Genomic DNA, 18,909 nt, shown 5'->3' with positions numbered 1-18,909 from the left:
AAAAAAAAAAAAAAAAAAAAAAAAAAAAAAAAAAAAAAAAAAACATTGCAGTAAGGTGTAGGGAGAAGCTTGATATAACATATAATATATTTTATAAAAACCATTGTGCCCAATAGGTAAAGGTGAAAAGGTCATCATGACTAGGTAGCTCACAAAAGAGCAAATATAAAGAACTAACACAATTTGAGAAAATGCTTAAACTCACTAGTAATCAGTATATGCAAGTCAAAATAATGCCACCTCTTTTTAATCATGTTATCAAATATAAGGATCTTATGTTCTCTGTAATGCCTGGGAAAGATGTTCACATACTACTACCAGAAATATAATTTGAGGAACTCTTTCAGAAAGCAGTTTCACAGTTAAATGTCTTACAACCTTTAGACCTTCTGACTAGATCAGCAGTTTTCAACCTTTTTGGCACCACCAGGGACCAGTTTTGTGGAAGGCATTTTTTCCATGGAGTGGTTGGGGGGTGGGCGCAGGTGGTTTTGGGAAGAAACTGTCCAACCTCGGATCATCAGGCATTAGAGTCTCATAAAGCAGGGGTCCCCAACTCCCAGGACCATTACGGATCTGTGGCCTGTTAGGAACTGGGCTGCACAGCAGGAGGTGAGCTTGTATCCTCCCTATACTCCTGCAGCTGATGCACCCTTGAAAGCACTACCTCCTGGCTGGAGGCCAACCAACACAAAACCAGCACACTAAACAAAAACACAACCAAGGACCTTCACAGAGTCTAATTCACTCCCCCGCTACCTCCACTGGAGCAGGTACTAGTATCCACGGCTGCAAGACGTGATGATGGATCACATTGCAGGACTCTTTGCAGACACTCCCCAATAACAGCCTGGAGCCCAGTAGCTCCTCTGGGTGGCTAGACCCAGAAGAGCAAAAACAGTCACTGCAGTTCATCTCTCAGGAAGCCCCATCTCTAGGAGAAGGAGGAGAGCAACACATCAAGGGAGCACCTGGTGGGACAAAATAATCGGAACAGCAGCCATTGAGTCCCAGATCTTCCCTCTACCCAAATGAGAAGGAACCAGAAAAACAATTCTGGAAATACGACAAAACAAGGTTCTTTAGCACCTCCAAAAGATCATACCAGCTCACCAGCAATGGATCCCAACCAAGATAAAATCTCTGAATTGCCAGAAAAAGAATTCAGATGGTTGATTATTAAGCTAGTAAAGGAGGCACCAGAGAAAGGTGAAGTCCAACTTAAAGAAACCAAAATCATGACACAGGATATGAAAGGAAAATTCTTCAGTGAAATAGCATAAATAAAAAACAATCACAACTTCTGGAAATCAAGGACACGCTTAGTGAATATGAAATGCCTTGGAAAGTCTCAGCAGTAGAATCAAACAAACAGAAGAAAGAACTTCAGAGCTCGAAGACAAGGCTTTTAAAGTAACCCAATCCGTCAAAGACAAAAAAGAATTTTAAAAAATGAATAAAGCCTCCAAGAAGTTTGGGACTATGTTAAACATCCAAAACCTAAGAATAATTGGTGTTCCTGAGAAAGAAGAGAAATGTAAAAGTTTGGAAAACATATTTGAGGCAACAATCGAGGAAAACTTCCCCAGCCTTGCTAGAGATCTAGACATCTAAATACGAGAAGCTCAAAGGACACCTGAGAAATTCATGCAAAAAGATCATCGCCTAGGCACATAGTCATCAGGTTATCTAAAAGTCACTACAAAGGGAAGACTCTTAAGAGCTGTGAGGCAAAAGCATCAGGTAACCTGTAAAGAAAAACCTATCAGATTAACAACAGATTTCTCAGCAAAAACCCTTCAAGTTAGAAGGGATTGGAGTCCTATTTATAGCCTTCTTAAACAAAACAATATTATCAGCCAAGAATTTTGTATCCAGTGAAGCAAGCTTCATAAATGAAGGAAAGATAGTCTTTTCCAGATAAACAAATGCTGAGAGAATTCACTGCTACCAAGCCAGCACTACAAGAGCTGCTAAAGGGAGCTCTAAATCTTGAAACAAATCCTCAAAATACACCAAAATAGAACCTCCTTAAAACATAAATCTCACAGGACCTATATAACAAAAACACAATGAAAACAAACAAACGAGCTATTCAGGTAACAAATAGCACAAATAATAGGGTAGTACCGACATCTCAATACTAACATTGAATGTAAATGGCCTAAATGCTCCACTTAAAAGATACAAAATGACAGAATGGATAATAATTCACCAACCAAGTTTCTGCTGTCTTCAGGAAACTCGCCTAACACATACTCACGTAAACTTAAGGTAAAGAGCTGGAAAAATATATTCCATGCAAATGGATGCTAAAAGCAAGTAGGAGTGAGTATTCTTGTATCAAACAAAACAAACTTTAAAGCAACAGCAGTTTAAAAAGACAAAGTGGGACATTATATAATGATAAAAAGGCTAGTCCAACAGGAAAATATCACAATTCTAAACATGTATACACCTAACACTGGAGCTCCCAAATTTATAAAACAATTACTACTAGACCTAATAAATGAGATAGATGGCAAAACAGTAATGGTGGGGGACTTGAATACTCCACTGACAGCACTAGACTGGTCATCAAGACAGAAAGTCAATAAATAGACTTAACAGATATTTTCAGAGAATTCTACCCAGTAACTGCAGAACATACATTCTATTCATCAGCTCATAGAACATTCTCCAAGATAGACCATATGATAGGCCACAAAACAAGTCTCAGTAAATTTAAGAAAATCAAAATTAGTACTCTCCGAGACAACAGTGGAATAAAATTGGAAATCAGCTTCAAAAGGAACCCTCAAAACCATTCAAATACATGGAAATTAAGTAACCTGCTCCTGAATGATAGTTGAGTTAACAATAAAATCAAGATGGAAATTGAAAAATTATTTGAATTGAATGATAATATGATATATCAAAGCCTCTGGGTTACAGCAAAAGTGTTTCTAAGAGGAAAGTTCAGAGCATTATATGCCTATATCAAAAAGTCTGAAAGAACACAAATAGGCAATCTAAGGTCACACCTCATGGAAATGGAGAAATGAGAACAATCCAAACCCAAACCTAGCAAAAGAAAGGAAATAATGAAGATCTTGCGAGAATCCTCCCCAAGTCGTTCTATGAAGCCACTATCACCCTAATACCAATTTCTTGAATGAGGAAAAATTTCCTGAATGAGGAAATATTGAAAGTATTCCCCCTGAGAACTGGAACAAGACAAAAATGCCCACTTTCACCACTTCTATTCAACAAAGTACTGGAAGTCCTAGCCAGAGCAATCAGACAAGAGAAAGAAATAAAGGGCATTAAAATTGGTAAAGAGGAAGTCAAACTGTCACTGTTTGCTGATGATATGATTGTATACCCAGAATACCCTCAAGACATCCATGAAGTTCCTAGAACTGGTATATGAATTCAGCAAAGTTCCAGTATACAAAATTAATGTACACAAATCAGTAGCTCTGCTATACACTAACATTGAACAGCTGAGAAACAAGAACTCAACCACTTTCACATTAACTGCAAAAAAAAAAAAATACAACAAAATACTTAGGAATATACCTAACCAAGGATGTGAAAGAGCTCTTTAAGGAAAACTACAAAACAGCTGAAAGAAATCATAGATGACACAAAGAAATGGAAACACATCCCATGCTCATGCATGGGTAGAATTAATATTGTGAAATTGACCATACCACCAAAAGCAGTCTACAAATTCAATGTAATTCCTGTTAAAATACCACCATCATTCTTCACAGAACTAGAAAAAACAATCCTAAAATTCGTATGGAACCAGAAAAGAGCCTGCATAGCCAAGGCGAGACTAAGCAAAAAGAACAAATCTAGAGACATCACATTACTCAACGTCAAACTATACTGTAAGGCCATAGTCACTGAAACAGCATGATACTGGTATAAAAATAGGTACATAGACCAATGGAAAAGACTAGAGAACCCAGAAATAAAGTCAAATACTTACAGTCAACTGATCATCGACAAAGCAAACAAAAACATAAAGTGGGGAAAGACACCCTATTCAACAAATGGTGCTGGGATAATTTGCAAGCCACGTGTATGAGAATGAAATTGGATCCTCATCTCTTTTCTTATACAAAAATCAACTCAAGATGGATCAAAGACTTAAATCTAAGACCTGAAACTGTAAAAATTCTAGAAGATAACATCAGAAAAATCCTTCTAGACCTTGGCTTAAGCAAAGACTTCATGACCAAGAATCCAAGAGCAAAAACAACAAAAACGAATATAAATAGATGGGACTTAATTAAACTGAAAAACTTCTGCACAGCAAAAGAAACAATCAGCAGAGTTAACAGGCAAACCACAGAGTGGGACAAAATTTTCACAATCTATATATCTGACAAAGAATAATATCCAGAATCTACAAATAGCTCAAACAAGTCAGCAAGAATAAAACAAACACTTCCATCAAAAAGTGGGCTAAGGACATCAATAGACAATTCTCAAAAGAAGATATACAAATGGCCAACAAGTCAACATCACTATCAGAGAAATGCAAATCAAAACCACAATGCGATACCACCTCACTTCTGCAAGAATGGCCATAATAAAAATAAAAATAAAAAAATACAGATGTTGGTGTGGATGCAGTGGAAAGGGAACACTTATAAATTGTTGGCAGAAATGTAAACTAGTACAACCACTATGGAAAACACCGTGGAGATTCCTTAAAGAACTAAAAGTAGGTCTACCATTTGATCCAGTAATTCCACTACTGGGTATCTACCCAGATGAAAAGAAGTCATTATATGATAAAGATACTTGTACACTCATGTTTATAGCAGCACAATTGCAAAAACATGGAACCAGCCCAAATGCCCATCAGTCAACAAGTGGATAAAGCAAATGTGGTATATATATACCATGGACTACTACTCAGCCATAAAAAGGAATGAAATAATGGCATTCACAGCAACCTGGATGGAATTGGAGACAATTATTCTAAGTGAAGTAACTCAGGAATGGAAAAACAAACATCGTATGTTCTCACTTATATGTGGAAGCTAAGATATGAGGACACAAAGGCATAAGAATGATACATTGGACTTTGGGGACTTGGGGGGAATGGGTTGGGGGTTGGTGAGGGATAAAAGACTACACATTGGGTAAAGTGTACACTACTCAGGTGATGGGTGCACCAAAATCTCAGAAATCACCACTAAAGAATTTATTCCTGCAACCAAACACCACCTGTTTCCCAAAAACCTATTGAAATAAAAAAATTAAAATAAAAAAGCTGTACCTTATTCCATTGTATGAACTTATATCCATTGTATTAAAATTTATGTCTTCTATTATTGAACTTTGCTATTAGAAATACAGCTTTATTGCCTAACCTTGTTCTTCCATCATATTGAGCATGTTAGTTTATCAACGGAATATATTCTTAAAAGTGGAAATGTGAGATCAAACAGTGCACGTGTTTATACCTTTGATAGATATTACCCGGTTGCCTTCCATAAGGCTGTACCAGTTTCTACTGCCATTAGCAATATGTGAGAGACGAGAGTGCCTTTCTCCAAATGCTAGACAGCATAGTATGTGTTAAGATTTTTGAATCACTGCCAATCTGATAAGTGGAAAATCTCAGCATAATTTTAATTTGCATTTCTCTTAGGATGAGGAGCATCTTTTGATAGACTTAAGAGCTATCTTTCTATTCTTCACGAAATGAGCTGTGTCTTTTCCTATTCTTTGTTCATTATTCTATTGAGTTAATTTTTTCCTTACTTATCTGCAGAAGCTTTCTCTATATTAAGGAAATTAGCCATTTATTGTGAATCACAGTTACCCCGCTCCCACCCCATCAGGTTGTTGTTGTCTTTTGACTTTGTTTATGGTATGTTTTATACAGAGAATTTGATTTTGTTACATGGTTGAATTTATTAATTTTTCCGTGACTGTTGGGGTTTGTGTCAAACTTGGGAATGCCTTCCTTACCACAGGAGATAATTTTAAATATGTTGAAAGATTTATATGTAAAAATGTTCATTCCATTCTTTATAAATTAAAAAAGGTAATTAGAAGTTCAACAACTGAAGAATAGTGTTTTACTTGTGATATAGCTACACAATAGATTATTATGCAACTTGTATAAATAATATTTACAGGAAGTTCCTCAAAACATACAGTAATAAAATGTTTACAAATGAAGGTCATGGAATTATGGTTGTACAAGTTTTGAGACCAGAATCAAGACTAATTATTCCAGATCATCTCAATTATATAAAAAAAGAGGAGAAAAAAATGGAAGGCAGATTAATTACTGTAATTTGGTAGTGATATTATTTTATTTAAAATGTTTCTACGGTCTCTGAAAACTTCTAAAACAAGCATGTATTTTTATAATAAAAAAACACAGCGTCATGGTTGGTATTGTAGTCTCAGCACGCAGATAACACGCATTTGCTTTGGATCCACTCACTTTGGGTATTTGACATTCTCTACACCCTCTGCAGCCAAAAGTAGAGCAAAGAAAACTGATCATTGTTTTGTCCTGAATATAGTTATTTTATCCAGATTTTCTTCTTTTATAGACGGATGTCAGGATTGCAGGGAATGTGCTCTTTTATGTATTTCACTGAGAGAAGATGCAGCTCACTTTACAGCCATACCCTAAAATTAGCACTTAACAGTAAATCTTTATTTCTCCCTTTAAAATTCTTGATGATTTGACTTTCTTTTAAAATTAGGCCCTTTTCCCTGCTCCCCTCCCATCACATCTTCATCACACTTGATAGAGTCTTTTTTCCTCATCAGCTTTACTGAGTTACAGTTTACACACAGTAAAATGCAACCAGTCTCAATGCACAGCTTGAATTTTGACAAATGTGTTTACCCTTGGAGCTGTGACTGCAATTAAGATAGAACATTTTCACGGGACTACAGAGAACTGACTTTTAAAATACATAATTTAAAAGATATAATGTGTTTTATACTAATATACTAATATACTTTGGAACATTTACAAGAGTAATAGTTAATTTTAGATAGAGTATTCTAAAGGAATAAATGTTTGAAAAGTTAATGGCTTATATAGTAACTGCATACAGTTAAATAATTAACTTCACCAAGAAAGCCTGCTTTGGTTATAGCATAAAATTATAATAAGTAAGAGTGGTAAGGAACCATATGAGCCATTATTTAAATTGTTTGAGGTGCTGAGACTTCAAAGGGACATTCCTGTGCATTTTTGGAGTTTTGAATACTTTATATTTCCTTGTTCTCTCTTTTTTCAAAGACAAATGCTGCCAGGCATCTGTATATTCTTATATCAAAATGAAAGACACTCTGAGAAAATTGGGAAGCATCAGCAAAATCCTTTCTTTAGGATCTTATATGTGAATCTGTGTACATATTTGCAAGACTGGAGAAATGGAGATTATTAGAATGGATATATAATAGTAAGTTGAGCAAATAGGATTAACATTTCCCTGACAGAGCGAAGTGTTTCCTAGTAAAGAGACTATTTAAAATATCTAACCTTATTTCAAAACAAGAACACTTAAAGGAGCTTTCATCTGTTGGAGCAAGAGGTTATATTTATGTAAATCAAAGCACTGTACAGTCTTAGAATTTTACTGTGGTGCTTTTATAGGGCCTTTTCCATGGGTGCAGTTGGTGCTGAAGGATGGTGGGAGGTGGAGGTCAGTGTTGTTATATTAGCTGTTTTTGTTCTACTCCCTCACTCTTGAGTGGTATTTGCATTCTTCTATTTCTCCTATTAACTACTTCTCTATTTCTTCCTACTAGTTTGTCCTGTTTTCTCTTCTTCTCTAGCTGTTTCTCATGGGATCGTGGAAGAAACAAAAAGATCCTCACCTGCAATTTTCCTTTTTATTCTGAATACTTACAGATTTCACTTCTTAAAGACATTGTACTGCAGATCAAATAAATTTTTTTCTACTTCTTTCTTTCTCTCTCTTTCTTTCTTTCTTTCTTCTCTTCATTTCTTTCTCTCTCTCTCTCTCTTTCTTTCTTTCTCTCATTCGTTCGTTCATTCGTTTTTTGAGTTGGAGTCTTTCTCTGTCACCCAGGCTGGAGTGAAGTGGCATGATCATGGCTCCGCACAGCCTCAAACTCCTGTGCTCAAGTGATCCTCCCACCTCAGCCTCCTGAGTAACTGGGATCACAGATGCATGCCACTGCGGCTGACTAATTTTTTAATACTGTTTTTCTAGAGTCGGGGGTCTTACTTTGTTGCCCACACTGGTCTCAAACTCCTGGACACAAGTGATCCTCCTGCCTCGGCCTCCCAGAGTGCTGTGATTACAGGTGTGAGCCACTGCATCTGGACAAAATAATGCTAATACTAAGTTTTATTGATAAGCTTAATTTGCACTGAGAAGTCTAAGCAAGTTGATCTAACCTGGAAGTCTGAAATTGAAAAGCTACCTTTTTTTTTTTTTTTTTTTTGTCTTTAGAAATAAATGTTCCTATCTGCTTTGCCAGTAGTTACAGTGGTTTGCAGGGCATCCAAAGGATTAAGCACTAACTAAGCTTGAGCACGACAGTATTCTTGTGAATGTAATCTAGAGATTGAAAATACGTATTTATTCTAACTTGAAACAACAAGCAAAGAAATTTGGACAAGTCTGGCTTGGGTATAGATGAATTATTGGAAAACATGGGTTTCTATAAGAATATACCATCAGAAATTTGTTAGGCTATTTGTATAGAAGATTTATGTGGCAGTTGAACCCCAGGTCTCTAAATTTCATAGCTAGGGATGACTATCTTAACTAGACAGCTGCTGTAAATTCTTTCTGGAGATATAGTGAAATAAATTATAAATGAATAAGTATAAATATGCCGTGATACTTCTTTGGCTAAGATTTTGTGAACTAGTTAACGCAGTACTATTTTTTTGTATAAACTGTAGAAAACAGTTCTATTTTGCTATTGTTAAAGCAAACTCTTTTTTCTAAGATTTACTTGTCTTTTTTCCTCTGCCAAACCGAAACTCCTTGAGGCCAGGAACATAATTTATTATGGTAGATTTCAAACTCTTTTGGCTTTAAATCTATATTAAGAATTGTGTTTTATATCCAGGACACACAAACATACACAAAACAAATAATTTTCCAACCCAGTCTTTTATTATATAAGTTGGATTCTGATACGTTTCATTCTTTTAGTAGGAAGAAGATGCTAGTCATGACTTACCAGCTTGATTTCATGACCTCCTAATGGGTTGTGACCTGCTCCTTACAAAACAGTGGTTTATTGGTGTTTAATTCCCAGTACCTTATAGAGTCCCTAGGATATGTTAGGTCCTCTATAAATGCTTATCAAATATAAGAATGAATGAATAAGTCGGGAAAGTAATAAGGAGCTGGGATAAACCAGAGAAATTCTTTAGAGGTAGATTTTGTCCATTGTTGGTTGTCACTTAGTATTCATATATGTGGCAGTGTTCCCAGACTGACTGAATCCAAATCTCTCAGGTAGAACTTGGGCAAGGAGGTGTTATTTATTTATTTATTCGAGATGGAGTCTCATTGTGTCACCCAGGCTGGAGTGCAATGGCATGATCTCGGCCCACTGCAACCTCCACCTCCCAGATTCAAGTGATTCTCCTGCCTCAGCCTCCTGAGTAGTTGGGATTACAGGTGCATGCCACCACATCCAGTTAATGTTTTGTATTTTTAGGTAGAGACAGGGTTTCACCATGTTGGCCAGGCTGGTCTCAAACTCCTGACCTCAAGTTATCCAACGGCCTCGGCCTCCCAAAGTGCTAGGATTACAGGTGTGAGCCACTGTGCCCATCTAGTAGGTGTTTTTTAAAAGTATCCTTTTTACTTTAAAATAGTTTCAGATTTACAAAAGGTTGCAAAGGCAGTACAGAGAGTTTCCAGATACCTAGCACCCAGTTTCCCCGAGCATTAACATCTTACATTTCTATGGTACATTTGTCACAATTAATGAACCAATAGTGATACATATTATTAAGTAAACCTCATACTTTGGATGGATTCCACTCATTTTCCCCTAAGTCCTTTTTCTATTCCAGGATTCCTCATTACATTTAGTCACAAAGTCTCCTTAGGGACTTCTTGGCTGTGACAGTCTCTCACATTTTCCTTTTTTCTTTTGACAACCCTGACAGTTTTCAAGAGTAGTGATCAAGTATTTTGTAGAAAGTCCCTCAATTTGGGTGTGTTTAATGTTTTTTCTCATGGTTAGACTGGAGTTTGGGGGAAGACTACAAAAGAAAGGAAAAGGGTACAGCTGTGACTATGACTTGTCGCTGCTGAGATTGACCTTGGTCACCTGGCTGAGGTGATGTTTGTCTGGTTTCTCCATTGGCAAAGTCACCCCTCCCCACTCCATAATGTACATGCTGTATAATAATGTAAGGAGGGCTGTACATGCAGCCTATGCTTAAGGAATGGGGAGTTATGCCTCATCTCCTTGAGAGCGGAGTATCTACATAAATCATTTGAAATTCTCCTGCATAGGATTTGTCTCTTCCCCCTCATTTATTTACTTATTCATTCAATTATTTATATCAGTATGAGATCATACTGATATACATGGATGTTTATTTTATACTTTGGATTATAATTCAATACTACATGAATTATTTGTTTGCTCAGATGATTTCAGTTTTGGTCATTAGGAACTCTTTCAGGTTGGCTCTTGTGTCCCTTTGACATACCACCATTATTGTTTTTATTTTTGAGCACTTCCTTACTTTCTGGTATTCAGGATGCTCAAGTGTATTAGGCTGTTCTCATGCTGCTAATAAAGACATATGTAAGACTGCTTAATTTATAAAGGAAAGAGGTTTAATTGACTCACAGTTCCACATGGCTAAGGAGGCCTCACAATCATGGTGGAAGAGCATGGAGCGTCTTTCTTGGCGGCAGGCCAGAGAGCTTGTGCAGAGAACTCCCATTTATAAAACCATCAGATCTTGTGAGACTTATTCACTACACACAAGAACAGTCTGGGGGAACTGCCCCCATGATTCAACTATCTCCACCTGGCCCGGCCCTTGACACATGGGGATTATTACAATTCAAGGTGAGATTTGGGTGGGGACACAGCCAAACCATATCATCAAGGTACATCTTGTATATTCCCTGCCCACCCCTCACATGAATGCTTTCTCCAAGGGGCGTGGTTCCTCTTATTGGAGAATAATATTAGACATAGAAATCTGACCATGTATGTTCATCATCAGCAGGGTGTCACTGTATGTAGGCCTTCTCAGTAGACAGAGCTAGGAAATATAGGGGTGGATACTAACCTATGCATACACACATAGCTACAATTATATTTATATATCCACATATGTCTTTCTGAAGCTGGTCAGGTACAGTGGCTCAGGCCTGTAATCTTAGCACTTTGGGAGGCTGAGGCGGGTGGATTGCTTGAGGCCAGGGGTTTGAGACCAGCCTGGTCAACATGATGAAACCCCGTGTCTACTAAAAATACAAAAATTAGCTGGGCATGGTTGTGCGTGCCTGTAATCCCAGCTACTCCGGAGGCTGAGGCACAACAATCACTTGAGCCTGGGAGCGGAGGTTGCAGTGAGCCAAGATTGAACCACTGTACTCCAGTCTGGGCAACAGAGCAAGACTCTTGTTGCCTCATTATAAAATAGGAATAGTAAGTTACCTCCCAGAGAGCCAGTATCTTTCAGTTTTATGATTCCATGACTACCTGACCATTTGAAACCTTCCTGGAATGCTACCAATATATAGTTAGCTCTCCTTACCATTCTAATTGCTTTCACAAAGGAAAAGAACTGTGTGGTCCAGACAATGAGAGTCTTTAATTTCTTTGTGGCCTCAAAAAATAAAAAATAAAAAATAAAATAAAAAATAAAAAAAAGCTAAATATGAATTCATAATGATGTCCAACTCTAATCCAGTCCTACCTGGCTTATTCTAGCTTTCCCCTCTTGCTTATCTGTAATTCCCCTAACAGAGAAACCTAGCTCCCACCACCTACCATCTAATTACTTACTTGGCCATTCCCATTGTGCATGGACTGTGGTTTTGGAACTGTTCATCTGTACCCTCACACGAAACAACTTTACCAACTAGAGTGCGGTGCTTATTTTTTGTACAGTTCCTTTTTGTCTTTAATTATTTCCAAAGTTACTTAAATCAGCACCTTTTTTTCTCCAGCCCCCCTTCAATGAGTTTATGCTATACATATTAGTATTACAGTGAGATTGTTTTGTCGCCGTCTGCATTCCATCCTGGGATTTGCCTATGGTAAGGTTTACCCTTTGTGCTATAAAATTCTGTGGGATTTGTCAAATGCATACTGTTATGTATCCACCACTACGTTATCATACATAATAGCTTCACTGTCCTAAAAAATAATCCCCAAATCCCCTCTGTTCACCCAGTCAATCTACTTCCTTCCACAAACTCCTGGTGAGTTTGAATTGTTTTTCATGTTCATAATTTTCTCTTTTTAAAAATATTATGTGAATGGAATCATACAGTATGTAGTCTTTTCAAACTTGCTCCTTTTTCTTAGCAGTACACATTAAGGTTCTTCCATGATGTTGCATGAATTAATAGCTCATTCCTTTAGATTGCTGAATAATATTCCGCATTATGGATATATCATAGTTTTTCCATTCATCTATTGAGGGACATTGTGGTTGCTCCCAGTTTTGGGCAATTATGAGTAAAGCTGTTATAAATATTCACGTGCAGGTTTTTGTATGGATATGTTTTCAAATCAATTGGGTAAATACCAAGGAGTGTGATTGCTAGGTAGTATGGGAAGTCTGTGGGTATTAGTCTGTTCTCATGCTGCAATAAAGACAAACCTGAGACTGAGTAATTTATAAAGGAAAGGGGTTTAATTGACTCACAGTTTCACATGGCTGGGGAGGCCTTACAATCATGGTGGAAGAGCAAGGGACATCTTATATGGTGGCAAGCAGGAGAGCTTGTGCAAAGGAACTCCCCTTTATAAAACCATCAAATCTTGTGAAATTTATTCACTGTCATGAGAATAGCATGGGAAAGACCTGTCCCCATGATTCCATTACCAGCACCAGATCCCTCCCACAACACATGGGAGCTACAATTCAAGGTGAGATTTGGATTGAATTGAATATGGGAGCTACAATTCAAGGTGAGATTTGGATGGGAACACAGTCAAACCATATCACTATGTTTAGCTTTGTAATAAACTGCCAAACTGTCTTCCAAAGTGGCAGTACCATTTTGCATTCCCATCACCAATGATGGGTTGTTGCTCTGCATCCTTGTTAGCATTTTGTATTGTCAACTTTTAAAAACAAATTTAGCCATTCTAGTAAGTACGTAGTGGTATCTTGTTTTAATTTGCATTTCCCTAAAGACAAATGATGCTGAACATCTTTTCATATGCTTACATGCCATCTAGATATCTCCTCTGGTGAGTTGTCTGTTCAGATCTTTACCCATCTTTTAATTAGGTTGATTGTTTTTATTTGTTAGTTTTAAGTGCTATTTGTATATTTAATATAAGTTATTTCTCAGATATGTGATTTGCAAATATTTCTCCCAATCTGTGGTTTGTCTTTGGAATGTGGGTTTTTAAAAAATTCTTTTGGTGATTCTCAGCCTCTCGTTCAAAGCCCTACACCTGCCTAAGGTAGGAGAGTTGGATCACTTCTTTTGAAGCTATCTTCTCTTATAGCCTCAAAAGCTGGTAACCACCATTCTACTCTCTGGTAACCACCATTCTACTCTCTGTCTACTTCTATGAGTTTCACTTTTTTATACTCTACATGTAAGAAAGATCATGCTGTATTTGTCTTTGTGTCTGACTTATTTCACTTAACATAATGTCCTCCAGGCTCATGCATGTTGTTGTAAACAATAGAATTTCTTTAATTTTTTGAGACTATAGAGACTATGTAGATATCCTATTCCTCTTCAATGTTCCCCCTAGTAGTTTTAGCATCCATTGATAATTCGTGTATTCATTATTACTATAATGGTTACAAAATGTAACTTTTCTAAATTATTCCTTCTGTGCTCATTCACTAGTGGGGCTGCAGCTTTGGAGTTTGGTTTGGTGCAAGGACAGGATATCAAGATCTGGACAGTGGTGAGAAAATGATTACAGTCTTGAACCTTGTGGTGTAGGCTGGCTAGGGAAGGTGTGGAAACCAGGAGGGAGTCCAGTGGAGACTGGAGAGTCTCACTGCAGTCAGAGTAAACATTCTGTGAGTAAGAGAGTGAGAAACCAGGAAGAGCTGGAAGTTATGATCAGTGGTGGGAATTTTGGAGTTGGAAGATTTCTAGGGGAGAGCAGATCCTGGTTGTTGAAGTCTAGGGGGTTGCCATGGATTCAGGGAACTGTTTGAATGGAGAGGAAGTTTTCCATTAGGAGGAAGTGAAGGAATTCTAAGACTAGGCTATTGAATAAATAATTCACATGGTTGTCTAATTGGCCCGGGATGATAGGGCAACTAGCGGGGACATTTAACCAGCAGGTGCCAAAATCATCCCTTGAGCAGGCTCGATAATGAGTCTATGGAAAAACTGTATCACGTAAAGTAGGACATTTAGTAGAGGCGCCAAACTTCACCTTGTGGGTCTTCTATGTTCACTAAATGTCAGAATGAAGATAGAAATGGACATTAGTCAGTTTTGCTTGGGGAAAAATTTTAAGATGTTCTCATGGGAGCCCTGGTGGGGAAGTGATACCTAGATAGAGAAGTCATTGCAAATAGTGGCAAGAGGAGGGAAGGGGGTAGGAATCCTCTGAGCCAAGATTACCATTTCAAAAAAAAAGGAAAAGCGATTTGAAGCTTGAGAATGGCCAGCATTAAGACCAGCGAGAGGTAGTTTGGCCAGAAGTGATGAGCCTTAAAAAAAAAAACTACACATGTTTAGGTTTTTAGGGGTTATTTATATTGTGATTAGAGAAAATTAAATCTAGGCACTTGGTGAATATCTGTTGAGTTGAACACACTAAGAGATTTTTTTGAGTTTTTATGGTGCATAATCTGTTTAGCAGACTGTAAATGCCATAATGAGGCTCTGTGGCTGCTTGTTATTGTAAAAGAACACTGGATTAGGAGTCCAAGAGAAGGCTCTAGGTCACTGCCACTGACACACTCGCAGGTTAGAAAACAGACTAATAATGCACAAGGGAGTGCTAATGAAAAAGCTCACAACAAAAAAGTAGCAGAAGGTCAATTCTAATTCAAATTGCTGGTAATAGAGATAAAACCAATCTCATGTGATTTCTCCTCATCCTATCCAAATCAGAAAGGAAATAATTTAATGACATTTATTGAAGGATGGTTTGCATGTAATCTAATGGATGTATTTTAGGTGTATCATTCAGTGCAGTATGACAAATACATAGCCCCAATGTAATCTTCTTACTAAGCAAGAGGTGGAGTGTTTCTATCACCTTGTAAAATTCCCCAACACCTCCCCTCCTTCCACTGTAGAAAACTATTGATCTGCTTTAGAAAGACTATAAATTTGTGTTTCTAAAATTTCATATGAATGGGACCATGTGTTGTTTACATATTATGATGGTTAATACTAAACGTCAACTTGATTGGATTGAAAGATACAATGTATTGATCCTGGGTGTGTCTGTGAGAGTGTTGCCAAAAGAGATTAATATTTGAGTCAGTGGTCTGGGGAAGGCAGAAGGCAGATCCACTCTTAATCTGGAGGGCATAATCTAATCAGCTGCCAATGAACATAAGGCAGGCAGAAAAATGTGAAAAGGAGAGACTGGCCTAGCCTCCCAGCCTACATCTTTCTCCCATGCTGGATGCTTCCTGCCCTCTAACATCAGACTCCAAGTTCTTCAGTTTTGGGACTCGGACTGGCTCTCCTTGCTCCTCAGCTTGCAGACGGCCTATTGTGGGACCTTGTGATCATGTAAATTAATACTTAATAAACTCATATATATATAATATATATATGTATGTATATGTGTGTGAGTGTATATATACATATATATATATATCTTATTAGTTCTGTTCCTCTAGAGAACCCTGATATGATACAATATGATTTCTTTGACTCCGCACACTGTTGCTATTGTTTTAATTCATCTGTGTTGACAGTATCAGCAGTTTGCCCATTTTATTACTGACAATTGAGTTGTTATCAGTTTGGAGAGAATATGAATATTTGCATTTAAATCTTTCCACAGACATGTTATCATTTCTCTTGGATAAAATATCTAAGACTGGGATTGCTGGGTCATATAATAAGAGTATGTTTAACTTTATAAGAAACTTTCAAACTGTTTTCTAAAGTGGCTGTCTCATTTTATATTTCTTCTAGCAATGTGTGATCGTTCCAGTTTTCCCACATTGTCACCTACCCTTGGTATTGTCAGTCTTTTCAAGTTCAGCCTTTCCAGTGGGTATGTAGTGGTATTTCACTATAGTTTTGATTTGCATTAATCATTGGGGGAATGACATTTAATGTCATTCTTGGGCTTCTTGGCCCTTCACACGTCTCATTTAGTGAAGTGTATTCTTTATTGTATTATTGAGTCCTTCAAATATTTTAGTGCAAGTCCTATGTCATGTATATGCATTGTGAAGATTTTTTCCCATGTGGCTTGGATTTTTTTCCTTAATAGTCTCTTTTAAAGATCACGTTTTATTTTTAGTAAAATCCAATTGCCAGTTTATTCTTTAAGGGTCATTGCTTCTTGTGTCCTGCCCAGTCAGTCTCTGCCTATCCCTAGGTTTTCTTCTGAAACAGTGTTGTCAAACAGAAATATCATGTGAGCTACATAGGTAATTTAAAATGTTCCAATAGCCATGTTTTAAAAATAGTTTAAGTTAATTTGAATTATATGCAATGTATCTAAAATATTATTTCAACATGTAATCAATATAAAAATTAATGGGATATTTTACATTTTTAAAAAATACCATATCTTGGAAAACCAGAGTATATTTTACGCTTATAGCAAATTTCAGTTTGGACTAGCTATGTAATAGCCATACATGGCTAATGGGTACTGTATTGAATTCTAGAAGTGATTCTAGGGTGATTCTAGAAGTTTTATAGTTCCTGCTTTTTATTTAGGTCTGAGATTTCACTTGATTTTTTTTTTGGGGGAGGAAGGGTGTGAAATGAATGTGGAAGTTTATTTTTTTCTCTATATAGGTAACCAGTTCCCACACCATTTATCTCTTTCCAATGCAATTACGTTATACCTCTGTCAAAATACCAATAGATCTAGGCTGGGGGCGGTGGCTCACATCTGTAATTTCAGCACCTTGGGAGGCCGAGGTGCTCAGATCACTTGAGCCCAGGAGTTTGAAACCAGCCTGGGCAACGTGGCAAAACCCTATCTCTACTAAAAATACAAAAATCAGCTGGGTGCAGTGGCACCTGTCTGTAGTCCCAGCTATTCTGGAGGCTGAGGCAGGAGAATCGTTTGAAACTGGAAGGCAGAGGCTGCAGTGAGCCGAGTCACTGTACTCCAGCCTGGGCAACAGAGCCAGACTGTGTCTCAAAACAAACAAACAAACATACAAACAAAACCCAATAGATCTTATGTGTGTGTCTATTTCTGGACTCAATACAATATTGTTTTTTCTTATGTCAGTACCCTGCTGTCTTTTGTCAGTACCCTACTGTCGGTACCCTTATGTCTTTTTTTTTTTTTTTTTTTTTTTTTTTTTTTTTTTTTTTGAGACAGAGTCTTGCTCTGTCGCCTAGACTGGAGTGCAGTGGTGCAATCTTGGCTCACTGCAACCTCCACCTTGAGGTTAAAGCAATTCTCCTGCCTTAGCCTCCTGAGTAGTTGGGATTACAGGTGTGCACCACCATGCCTGGCAAATTTTGCATTTTTAGTAGAGATAGGGTTTTGCCATGTTGGCCAGGCTGGTCTTGAACTCCTGACCTCAAGTGATCTGCCTGCCTCGACCTCCCAAAGTGCTGGGATTACAGGTGTGAGCCACCGCACCCAGCCAGTACCCCATTGTCTTGATTAGTCTAGCTTTATAGTAGGCCTAAAAATCAGATAGAATTAGCCTTCCAACTTTGTTTTTCTTTTTAAGATGATTTTTTCTCTTCTAGGTTCTTTTCATTTCCATATAAAGTTTAGAATCAGCTTGTCAATTTCAACAGCAAAGCTGACATGGATTTTGCCCACATCAACTTTGACATGAGGACTGACTGATGACCCTCAAAAATATTTGTTTGTGTCCTAATCTCTGGAATCTCAGAATGTAACCTGAGTTGAATAAAAGGGTCTTTGCAGATGTGACTAAGTTAAGGATCTTGAAATGAGGAGACCACCTTCAGTTATTTCAGTGAGTCCTAAGTACAGTGACATCTATCCCTATAAGAGAGACACACACAGGAGAAACCACATGACACGCACAGAGAAGGCGTTGTGAAGATGGAGGCAGAGATTGGCATGCTGTGGCCGCAAGCCAAGGAAGCCGAGGAAGCCAGGGAATGCCAATGGTCACTAAAAGCTGGAAGAAGTGAGGAAGGAATCTCCACTAGAGCCACTAGATGGCGCCTGCGGCCTTTGCTGATATCTTGATTTCAGCCTTCTGGCCTCTGGGACTCAGAAAATACATTTCATGTTTTATGCCACCAGTTTGTGGTAATTTGTTATGGCAGCTATAGGATAAAATACAGCCACTATCAGGCTAAGGAAGTTCCATTCCATTCCTAGTTGGTTTAGGATGGGGTGTGGTTGTCAAATGTTCTTTTTGCATCAGTTGAAAATAACATTCCTCTCTCCATTATTTTGTTAATGTGGGCATAATCTGTATGACTATCTGCCCATGTGTTATTAATTTTAGCCCCATCATAGCTGCCACCCCTGGTAACACCTGTTCCTGAAAGTGTTGGGTCTTGACACATTGTATCAACTTATAGATGTGTCAGA

This window comes from Macaca mulatta, chromosome 4 (assembly GCF_049350105.2).
Source record: "Macaca mulatta isolate MMU2019108-1 chromosome 4, T2T-MMU8v2.0, whole genome shotgun sequence".
Taxonomy (NCBI): domain Eukaryota; kingdom Metazoa; phylum Chordata; class Mammalia; order Primates; family Cercopithecidae; genus Macaca; species Macaca mulatta.
Note: the sequence above shows the minus strand (reverse complement) of the source record.